Raw genomic sequence first — 10,727 nt, 5'->3', positions numbered from 1 at the left:
ATCGAAAAAGTCAACGCCGGAAACCGGTAAAAAATCCGGAAGAAAAAAAAATTTTGAAAAGTCAACGTCGGAATCCGGCAGGAAAAAAAATTTGATTTTTTTTTTTTTGAAAAAAAAAATTTTGGGTCAAAATTGAATAATTTGTGAAATTTGGGGTTAAATTGAGGTTAAATAAAGTTAAGGATGAAATTGGAGCATGTTAAAGTATGAGGGGTTATTTTAGTCCTTTACAAAAATCTGGACCATGTGTGGTGTTATTGGTAAAGGGGTTTTTTGTCTAGATTTCATTATGAATAAGTACCAGTGTTCTAAAAATCGGCCGCCTCTCCGAGGCGGAGGCGGTCCAAAACCTTTACGATTTTAGTGTAAAGGTTTGAAAAATCGGTTTTTTGCCTGTGAGGTGGTTTTAGGCGGTCTGAGTCGGTCCGACGCGGTCAAACCTTTAAGGCGGGTCAAACTCGGTGGCAAAAAATCGGTCAAAAATCGGCTAAAAATCGGTTTTTTTTTTTTTTTTTTTTTTTTTTTTTTTTATAATTCAATATAAAAGTTGGATTTTAATATGAGTTTATGCCTTATTTTGTTTATGTTAATTGTTATTGTTAAACAACTAATGATGTATGCCACGAATGTTCAAGAATAAATGTAAATTCAAAAAAATTGTTTTTTTATTTATATTTCATAAGGATATTTATGTATTATGATCTTATGATTATTAAACTTTTATTATGTTATTAGGATATATACATGATGGAGATATAACTATGTTTAAATATCTTTTTACATATGTTTGAAGTATTTATAAATAATATTTAGAAATATATTATATTAAATTTTAAAAACCGATTTATTTCCGATTTATCACCAATTAATCACCGCCGCACCGATTAATTGTGAGTCGGTACCTGACCGACTCGGACCCGATTACCGATTTTTACAACTTTGATAAGTACACATTGATTGACTTATTTGTAATGACCCCTATATTATATATAGAAAAGGGGAAATGTAGGATACCCCTAGTTTTGAAAATATATATGGATATATGGATAGGTCCTATGGATTTTCCTTTTCTATTTAAAAACTCAAATTATAATCTTAATTTGACAGAACCCCATGGACAAATTGAAATAATTGTTTTGCCCTTTTAGTTACAATTTAAAACACTAATATTTTCTCTCTCAACTCTCGTTCTCTTCTCCTTCCTCCCACCGCCGTTTTCCTTCCGCCACAGCCTTGTGCCGGCCATCGTTGCTGCTCCCAGCGCTTTGAACTATGTATTAAACCATCTACTTTTGTTTGAAATGTTTTCTACTTGTTGGTTTAGTTTCTTCTCTTTTTTTGGTTAGGGAAGTGGCTCAAATCAGATCTACTATTTCTTATAAAAAACCAGATCTACTATGTTTTTTAAGATCTGTGAACAATTAATATTAAAATCTTTATCTTTGGATTAATTTAATTTTTTATTTTGTTTGATTCTTATCTTGTTCATTTCTATTGTAAATTATATTTAATTTATTTTTTGTATTTAGTTGAAGATGATTCGAAATGCCTCAAGTGTGAGAGCTTTGTTTGTCTCTAGTAAAAATTTAATCAGTAGTGGTTATTTAGATGAGTGATTTGAGTCAGGTGAATATACAGTTATATTTAGTCATATACAGTCATATATAGTCATGTATAGTTATGGCTATATATAACTATACATGACTATAGGACTTGTAGTATACTATAGTAATTTGTAGTCGATTTTATTTCACTAAATTTATAAAAAGAAAAACAAAATCATGTTTTTTTGTATTTTTCATTTAATCTAACTCAAATGTTCCATTTTGGTCTTGGACTCGTATTTTTTTGTCGCAGGTTTTGCTTTTACAATCTTATTTAGTCATATGCAGTCATATGTTGTCATGTATAGTCATGGCTACATATAACTAACTATACATGACTATAGGACTTGTAGTATACTATAGTCATTTGTAGTCGATTTTATTTCAGTAAATTTATCCAAATAAAAATCATGTTTTTTTGTATTTTCATGTAATCTAACGACCATGTTCCATTTTGCTCTTTAACTCGTATTTTTTTGTCGCAGGTTTTGCTTTTAATATAATTTTATGACATGCAGAGAATAAGATGCGGTGAAGTGCCTTGTAAAGTTGGATTCATGCTACACTAGTCTAGACTTTATGTCACTATATATAACTATAGATAATTGTAGATAACTAGTCACATGTAGTAACATATAGCTATATGTATGCTATAGGTTTTTTAATGTACATTAATGCTTGTTCATATTTGAAGAATATATGCATGTGATTGTGTTTTTTTCATTTTTGTTTGTTAGTTGATTTATAATAGCAAGATCCAAATTTGAATTTTGTTAGTGTAGATCAGATGAACTTTGGGGTAAAAAGACAGTACACGACTATATATAACCATACATGACTATTGAACTTGTAGTACACTGTAGTCATGTGTAGTATACTTTCAGTACCGTAATTTTACCAAAATTTGAATTAATAAAAAAAATTAAAAATAAAATTAAAAATATAAAACATTAAACAAATTAAAAAAATAAAAATATTAAAAAACAATTTATAAAAAATACTATAATAATAAAAAAATAGTACAAAAATTATTAAATTAAAAATTATGATATATGCAGTACAAAAATACTAAATGCAGGTCCAAAATGATAAATGCAGTTGGACGAAAATTGTACATAAGGTCACAATAGTACTTTTGTCTCTCCAAGGCATATCTCATAGGAAGATTTTTAAGGATGGACATATCCCTATACATTTTCCATATGAAGGGTGCATACCAAATGGACCCTATATAAAAAGTACGTGGCACCTTAAACCCTAATCCTCCTTTAACTCCTTGTTAATTGACTCTTTTAGCTTTAATGTTAGGTTAATTATGACGTAATCTCACTTTGCACCCTTGAAAATAATAATAGCACTTTTCATTTCGAAGCAGAATAAATCATTCACAGTGCACACTTAATTGAATAATGAAGGATAATTCATCCCTCATTGGAGTTGAAATTTCCAAACTACGGGCTGCCAGAAGTTGATCCTACGACCTTGTACCAACTTACCACATCCGGAACCAGTTGAGCTATACTCCGCACATGTATGTAATTACTTATCGATATAAGAAAGGAACAAAAATTGGAGAAAAAAAATCCTAAATCCTAGTGAAACACCAATTTCTCAAAGGCTTCGGGCTATATGCAAGACTAATTCCACTTGTGCAAGACCAAATTAAAATTTTCAATGTATAAAACTTAAAATGTGCAATACCAAAAACTCAAAAACACAAAAAACCCTATCACAAAACCACAAGACCAACTCTCATCTTCTTCATCTTCCAAAACTTACAAAGCTTTTCTCATTCCTCCTCCATAAACCCACAAAACCTAAACATTTAAAATCATCAAAACTCAAGAAATCTTATAAAGATGGCAAGTATGGAGTCAGAAGACATCAAAATAGAAGATTCTACGGTGGAAGAACCCAAGAAAGCATGCATTTATGTGTTTTTTAGCTAGAATATCGTTTTCCAAAAAAAATCCCACGCAAACGCGGTCGACATGTACAGGTCGAATTTTATAGGTACAAGTCGACATTGAGATGTCGATTTTGGAGTACAAAATCGACACCTTAGTGTCGAAATTTAACTGTTAGCAAATTAGTCCAAATATACTAAATTTCGACATTAAGGTGTCGAATTTATGGACATATATTCGACACCATAATGTCGAAATTTAGTTGTTTCATATTTTTTTTAACTTTCTATATTCCAATTGCTTTTTATTTCAATATTCATTTATTTTTATAGCAAAAGGCGAATGCGAAGACGCGGTTTATTGTCCAGATTCATCCAAAGTTTCAAAAATATGTATAAGACATCAAGAACGTCGCATCAAGAGCGGCGGTCGGCGGCGGAGCTTGGGGGCAGAGTTTGGCGGCGGAGCTAAGGCAGGGCCGATTCTGAGGAGAGGCGAAGTAGGCGTTCGCCTAGGGCCCCCGGATTTTTATGAAAATTTAGGCCACAAATATTTTTATATACACTTTATATATTCGTACTTAATTGTTTAAAATTTATTATATATAATATTTTTGAACATCAATTCTGAAGTAAATTTAAAATCAATAATCAATAGATATTTTGACAATTTTCTTAATCTTGGGCCCCTAAATATTAAATTTAAAATGTGTTAAATACTTTTTTTATTCCTAAAATTTGAATCAGTATTCATGAGTTTATTCAAGTTCCTTTTTATAAAATATTTATAATGTCTATTTGTTGTAAATACTATATGTCACAGTAGGAAGTGAACCAGCAAATCATTCGGTTAATGTTGGAATTTTTCCATATTTTTAGTTCTTTTATATTAATGCATTTCAAAAAAATATCAGGGGCGCTACCCCCAAACCCCATCATCTTTTAGTTCATCACTTTTATGAAATGTTATTTATATTTTTTGAGTATATTCAATTCCGAACACCCTTATAAACAAATTGTTTTTTTTTAATAGGGGCCCCATCTAAATTATTCTTTAAATCTCGCTTAGGCGGATCATCCTCATGCTCGGCGCTCTTCCGGTGGTGCTTTCGTACTACTCGAGGGTGAAGTTGCTGGAAACCGACAAGTACACCACCTTGGTTGTTGTTACAGGGGTTAATTTATCACCGAAATTTTCCCTTGTACGGCCTGATTTGCCCACCAAACCAGTCAGCCTTCCTCACGATTTTCTTCGCACAAACACAAGTCTTTTCAGCCACGTAAACGAACACAAGAGTATGCAGCGGAAATCAAACACACAAGCACGTTTACGGGCAATGCTCAACCTTTATATTAATTCCCACAACGAATACAAAGGAGACTAAGGTGCACACACAAAATCCTCACTCAGAATTGCCCAACAATTGCAATCTGAACTCTCATATGCTAGATGATACTAGATGCCTCGGATTTGTGCACTCATAGCCAAATAAATACAAGGAAAAGGTAGTTTTCACACAAAACTACCTAAGGACACATGGCAGCATACAAACATGACACTTGGCTAACTATTACAAGTAATAAGGGGCAGTTTTCTTGCATTTTCAGGCCTCAACCGCTCCGTAACTTCCTCAAATCCGCCCACAAGGCTGATTTCCGAAGCCCAACTTGACCGTACGCGCCCGTGCGCGCCGAACGGCCCAAACAGCCCGGCCGGTTGCTAGGCAGCCCATCTGCCTTGCCTTTTCCGCACGTTCGCCTTCCTTTACCGATTACTTGCCAGTCTTTGCCCACACGGTCATCGGCACGCCCGCTCATCGGGCTGCCTTGCTTGCCTTGCCAATTTTGCCCACACTTGTCAAGTCGTGGTCGATTTTCCTCGAACGTTCGTTTGCCCACGTTATCGGCCACATGCCGATTATTGCCCACGCTTTGTCCGTCTTTGCTGCCGAGCAACGCCCGTGCCAGCCACAAGTACTTTCGATCACCGTTCCCACTTGAATCAAGCCGATCCTTGCTTTTCTCGGCCAAGCACCCCAAATGCTTGCCGATCACTCGACCACTCATTGGCCGATTGTGTGGCTGCCTTGTGCCAATCCCCACTTGGCACCATTTATCGGTCATGGCTCGGCCACACTCGAGCCATTACCGATATCACCGATTAAGGGGGTAACAGACCTCCCCCACCAACGGTGTTCGACGCCCTCGTCGAACCGACACCATCGGCTTCATCTGTTCCTCGTTTCCACTTGTCTTGCCACCGTTTTCAATTGTGCTTCAGCACCAGCACTACATCGAATCCCAACTCCCAAGTCTGATCCCACGAACATCCCACATGTTCTTTCAGCCCTCGGAAAAACGAACGCCAACCACGTTCAAACGGCAGCACCCAACCACAAGTGAAAATGCTAGCTTTTGGCACTACTAGCATTTTATCTCGATTGCCACACCGATCGAGAAAGGAGATCACCAACCCACGGAAATCACCCAAGCACGGCTTCCATTTCATCCACAACAGAAACCAGCCCAACAAAAACCCAACATGCCACAGAAATTCAGAGAATACCACATTTCGAACCCACGAGTTGTGCCACGCACGGCAGCAACTTGGAACAAAAGTAAGGCCACAATGCCCATTCATAAACCCAAATGAATACCTCAACTTGCCTTCTGCCCTCGTCCCATTTCTCGGTAATGCACGTACAAGCAAACCAGCCCGAGAATTCACCGTCTTGTTTCGAACGGCTGCAATTTGGCTCGATGACTCCTCGTCGTTCGATTCTGCCCCCAATTACACCGCAGCCAACATAGCCACCAGTTTCTTTCCCGCCTTTGCTTTTGTCACATACGAGCATTCGACAAAGCATGGACGCTCTTCGTCCATAATCATCAACCCTCCGAGAAACGGTATCACCGCAGCCTTGGCAGCAAGTAGGAACTCTTGCCCCAATATCACATCGAAATCATCTAGTGGTACGGCAGTCAGTCCGCACTGTCCTTTCCAAGAACCGATCACAAGATCGACATCGGTTCTGCCTCTCACCGGCCCCGCCTCTGAATTTACAGCCTTGACTTGGCTTGCATGTTTTGAGAGAGTCAAGCCCAGCTTCTTGACTTCTCTCTCGGCAACGAAGTTATGAGTTGCTCCCGAGTCAACCATTGCCTTCACTTCTTTGCCATTGATCAGCACCGAAGCATACATCAAGCCCTTGGTGCCGTTGGGTGCCTTGTCCACGACCAAAGCACTCAACAATTGGATCGGATTCGCACTCCTCGTCTCGTCCGACTCCTCACTATCCGACTCCCGCATCAAAGCATTCAACTTGCTCCTCTTAGGGCAGTCCCTCATTCGGTGGTTGCCATCACATAGAAAGCACCCACGGTTCTGTTTGTTGACGACGGGCTGTCCACCGGTCTTGGCATGCACCGTGGATCCCTCGCCATCACCGCTTTCTTTTTGCTTCCAATTTCGGCCACCCTTGCCACCGAACTTCTTCCCCTTGGACTTATCCCTCTTCGAGCCTTCCTTATCGGAATCATCGGCCCCCATCACCTTGTAATCGACAAGTCGGTCCGCTGCCGAGATAGCACTTGGCAGATCCTTCACACCTTGTCTCCGCAACTCAGTTTGGGCCCATGGCTGCAATCCAGCCATGAAGTTGAACAGCTTATCTTCATCGGACATGTCACGTATGTCAAGGAGCAGAGAACTGAATTCCTTGACATACTCCCTCACGGTTCCCTTGTGCTTCAATTGCCGAAGGGATTCCCTTGCAAGCCAGCCCACGTTGCAAGGTAGGAATTGCTCTTTCAACTCCCGTTTCAGCACCTCCCAAGTCTCGATCTTGACTCGGTTGGCACTTGCATCGTCTGATAAACGAGCACGCCACCACAATTTTGCATCCCCCACTAGATACATGCTTGTAATGGTAACTTTCTCGCGATCCGGAACCTTCGCTGCCTCGAAGTAATTCTCCATATCCCACACGAAGTTTTCGACTTCTTTGGCGCTGCGTACACCATCAAACGCAGTCGGTTCCGGCACACGAACCTTGGATCCCGATGTTCTGCCCTCAGAACTCGAGCCTTCATTACGAACAGCCCTCTTAAGTACCGCCAGATCTGTAAGCATCCCATCAAGCTTCGTCTCAACGGCATCAATGAGGAGTCCCATCTCCTCGGCAACGGACGTGAATCTGCCCTCCACAAATTCGGGCAGATCGTCCAACGATCTTGACAAACGATCGATATCTCGCTTCCCATCAGCAAGTCTTTGTAAGATCGGTGGATCCGTTGGATCTAGGGGCGGCCCAACCAAGGCTTCAAGACGTTGCAGTCTTGATTCCATCTCTAGCATCATCACACGAGTCGGATTTGGATTTGTCGAAGATCCAGAATCGTCAGCCATGCCGAACAGCAACACGTTCAGAACCCTTGAACCTGGCTCTGATACCAACTGTTACAGGGGTTAATTTATCACCGAAATTTTCCCTTGTACGGCCTGATTTGCCCACCAAACCAGTCAGCCTTCCTCACGATTTTCTTCGCACAAACACGCACAAACACAAGTCTTTTCAGCCACGTAAACGAACACAAGAGTATGCAGCGGAAATCAAACACACAAGCACGTTTACGGGCAATGCCCAACCTTTATATTAATTCCCACAACGAATACAAAGGAGACTAAGGTGCACACACAAAATCCTCACTCAGAATTGCCCAACAATTGCAATCTGAACTCTCATATGCTAGATGATACTAGATGCCTCGGATTTGTGCACTCATAGCCAAATAAATACAAGGAAAAGGTAGTTTTCACACAAAACTACCTAAGGACACATGGCAGCATACAAACATGACACTTGGCTAACTATTACAAGTAATAAGGGGCAGTTTTCTTGCATTTTCAGGCCTCAACCGCTCCGTAACTTCCTCAAATCCGCCCACAAGGCTGATTTCCGAAGCCCAACTTGACCGTACGCGCCCGTGCGCGCCGAACGGCCCAAACAGCCCGGCCGGTTGCTAGGCAGCCCATCTGCCTTGCCTTTTCCGCACGTTCGCCTTCCTTTACCGATTACTTGCCAGTCTTTGCCCACACGGTCATCGGCACGCCCGCTCATCGGGCTGCCTTGCTTGCCTTGCCAATTTTGCCCACACTTGTCAAGTCGTGGTCGATTTCCCTCGAACGTTCGTTTGCCCACGTTATCGGCCACATGCCGATTATTGCCCACGCTTTGTCCGTCTTTGCTGCCGAGCAACGCCCGTGCCAGCCACAAGTACTTTCGATCACCGTTCCCACTTGAATCAAGCCGATCCTTGCTTTTCTCGGCCAAGCACCCCAAATGCTTGCCGATCACTCGACCACTCATTGGCCGATTGTGTGGCTGCCTTGTGCCAATCCCCACTTGGCACCATTTATCGGTCATGGCTCGGCCACACTCGAGCCATTACCGATATCACCGATTAAGGGGGTAACAGCCAACAACGCCGAGAAGGCCAGAAAAGACATGGAGAAAGTCCTGAACGTGGAAATCACCATGCAAGAAACCACGACGACTAGTAAATCGAAATTCGGGCTATTTTCGAAGGAATTTGTACGCAGGTACGGGCTCCACTTGATTGGAACAGCAAGTACGTGGTTCTTTGTCGACATGGCTTACTACAGCCAGAACCTTTTCCAGAAGAAGATATATATTCAGCGCAGTGGGGTGGCAGCCCCCGGCAAAAACCATGAGCGCACTCGACGAATTATTCAAGATCTCGTTCGCCCAATTCTTGATCGCATTCTGCGGCACAGTTCCAGGATATTGGGCCACCGTACTTGTCATCGACAGAATAGGAAGATTCACTATCCAGATCATGGGTTTCTTCTTCATGACGGTGTTCATGCTAGCTCTGGCGATTCCTTACCACCACTGGACTCTGAACAAAACCGGGTTTCGGATAATGTACGGTTTGACTTTCTTCTGTGCCAACTTCGGGCCAAACAGCACCACCTTTATTGTGCCGGCGGAGATATTTCCAGCGAGGCTCCGATCGACTTGCCACGGGATATCGGCAGCGGCGGGGAAGGCAGGGGCGATTGTGGGAGCTTTCGGATTCTTGTACGCGGCGTAGAATCAAGACAAGTAGAGTAAGACAGATGCAGAATACCCTGCTGGAATTGGAGTAAGAAACTCTTTGTTTATTCTGTCGGGAATAAACGTGCTTGGATTGTTGTGCACGTTTTTCGTGCCGGAGGCGAAAGGAATATCGCTTGAAGAAATTTCCAGAGATGATGATGATGATCAAGAAGAACAAGATCATCAAAGCCCTGTTTAGGGTTTATCTTGCATGCAGATTAGTTGATTATTATTATTTCTAGTTATTTGATAGATTCAATTGTGTATTTCCAAAAATACAAATTAATGTATTCTTTATGTTATAATTTGCAAATTTTATTAGTTGTCGTACCTCAATTTTCTTTTTCGTTTCTTCCGAGCTTCTACCAAATTATTCGATGAATAACATATCATATACAAATTCTAAACTATAAGTTTTATATGATTTTTTACGTTTTTCTCGGGTTCACAGTAGATCATACACAACATAAAAATATGATAGACAATGTAACATGCATTCGAACAATATAACTACATTTTTTACTAGTTTGAGTAAAACATTGTTACTCCATAATTTCATAGCAATTGAATATTAAGTAAAGTATAAAACATAATAGTAAATTAAAGAAACAAATATAGAATAGTATTGTAATAACAAATTAAAACAAGTATAACTATACAAATAATAGAGTACACTTCATATCAAGAGATAGTGGTAGATGTAGATATGGGTGAAAATTGGAACAAAATTTCCAATTTCCGGTTCCAGGGTGCTTGTAGATCAACTGTAAAAATCCACTCCATTTAACCTTCTACAGGTGTAGCATAGAAATAATCATAAAATACAATAATTAAATGTGTCTTATAAGTATTTCGAAAGCGAAGGGACAAGTAAGTTATAATAACATAAAATGTTATAGTTTCATATATAAGGTGTGATGAAATTATATTTTGTGTCGTCCAAGTCAATGCATCCATGCAAAATGTGCTAGCACCATAAGTTAAAATAATGACTCCAAAATTATTCTAATCGTCAACGACATGAACAATGCTAGGGGAAAAGTGTGACGCTCACTATCGAAATACACTGTATATCTGTAGCGCAACTTTTGTGTA

The 10,727-nt window shown here is 40.0% G+C and overlaps 1 pseudogene; it reads left to right on the top strand.

The window, feature by feature from the left end:
- The first annotated feature begins 3,463 nt into the window (after positions 1-3,463).
- LOC105978152 (putative inorganic phosphate transporter 1-8) lies at positions 3,464-9,694 on the top strand (annotated as a pseudogene).
- The last annotated feature ends 1,033 nt before the right edge of the window (positions 9,695-10,727 follow it).

Source organism: Erythranthe guttata, chromosome 2, assembly GCF_056151865.1.
Source record: "Erythranthe guttata isolate IM_541 chromosome 2, IM_541, whole genome shotgun sequence".
NCBI classification, from domain to species: domain Eukaryota; kingdom Viridiplantae; phylum Streptophyta; class Magnoliopsida; order Lamiales; family Phrymaceae; genus Erythranthe; species Erythranthe guttata.
This window is presented reverse-complemented; position numbering and strand designations above follow the sequence as displayed.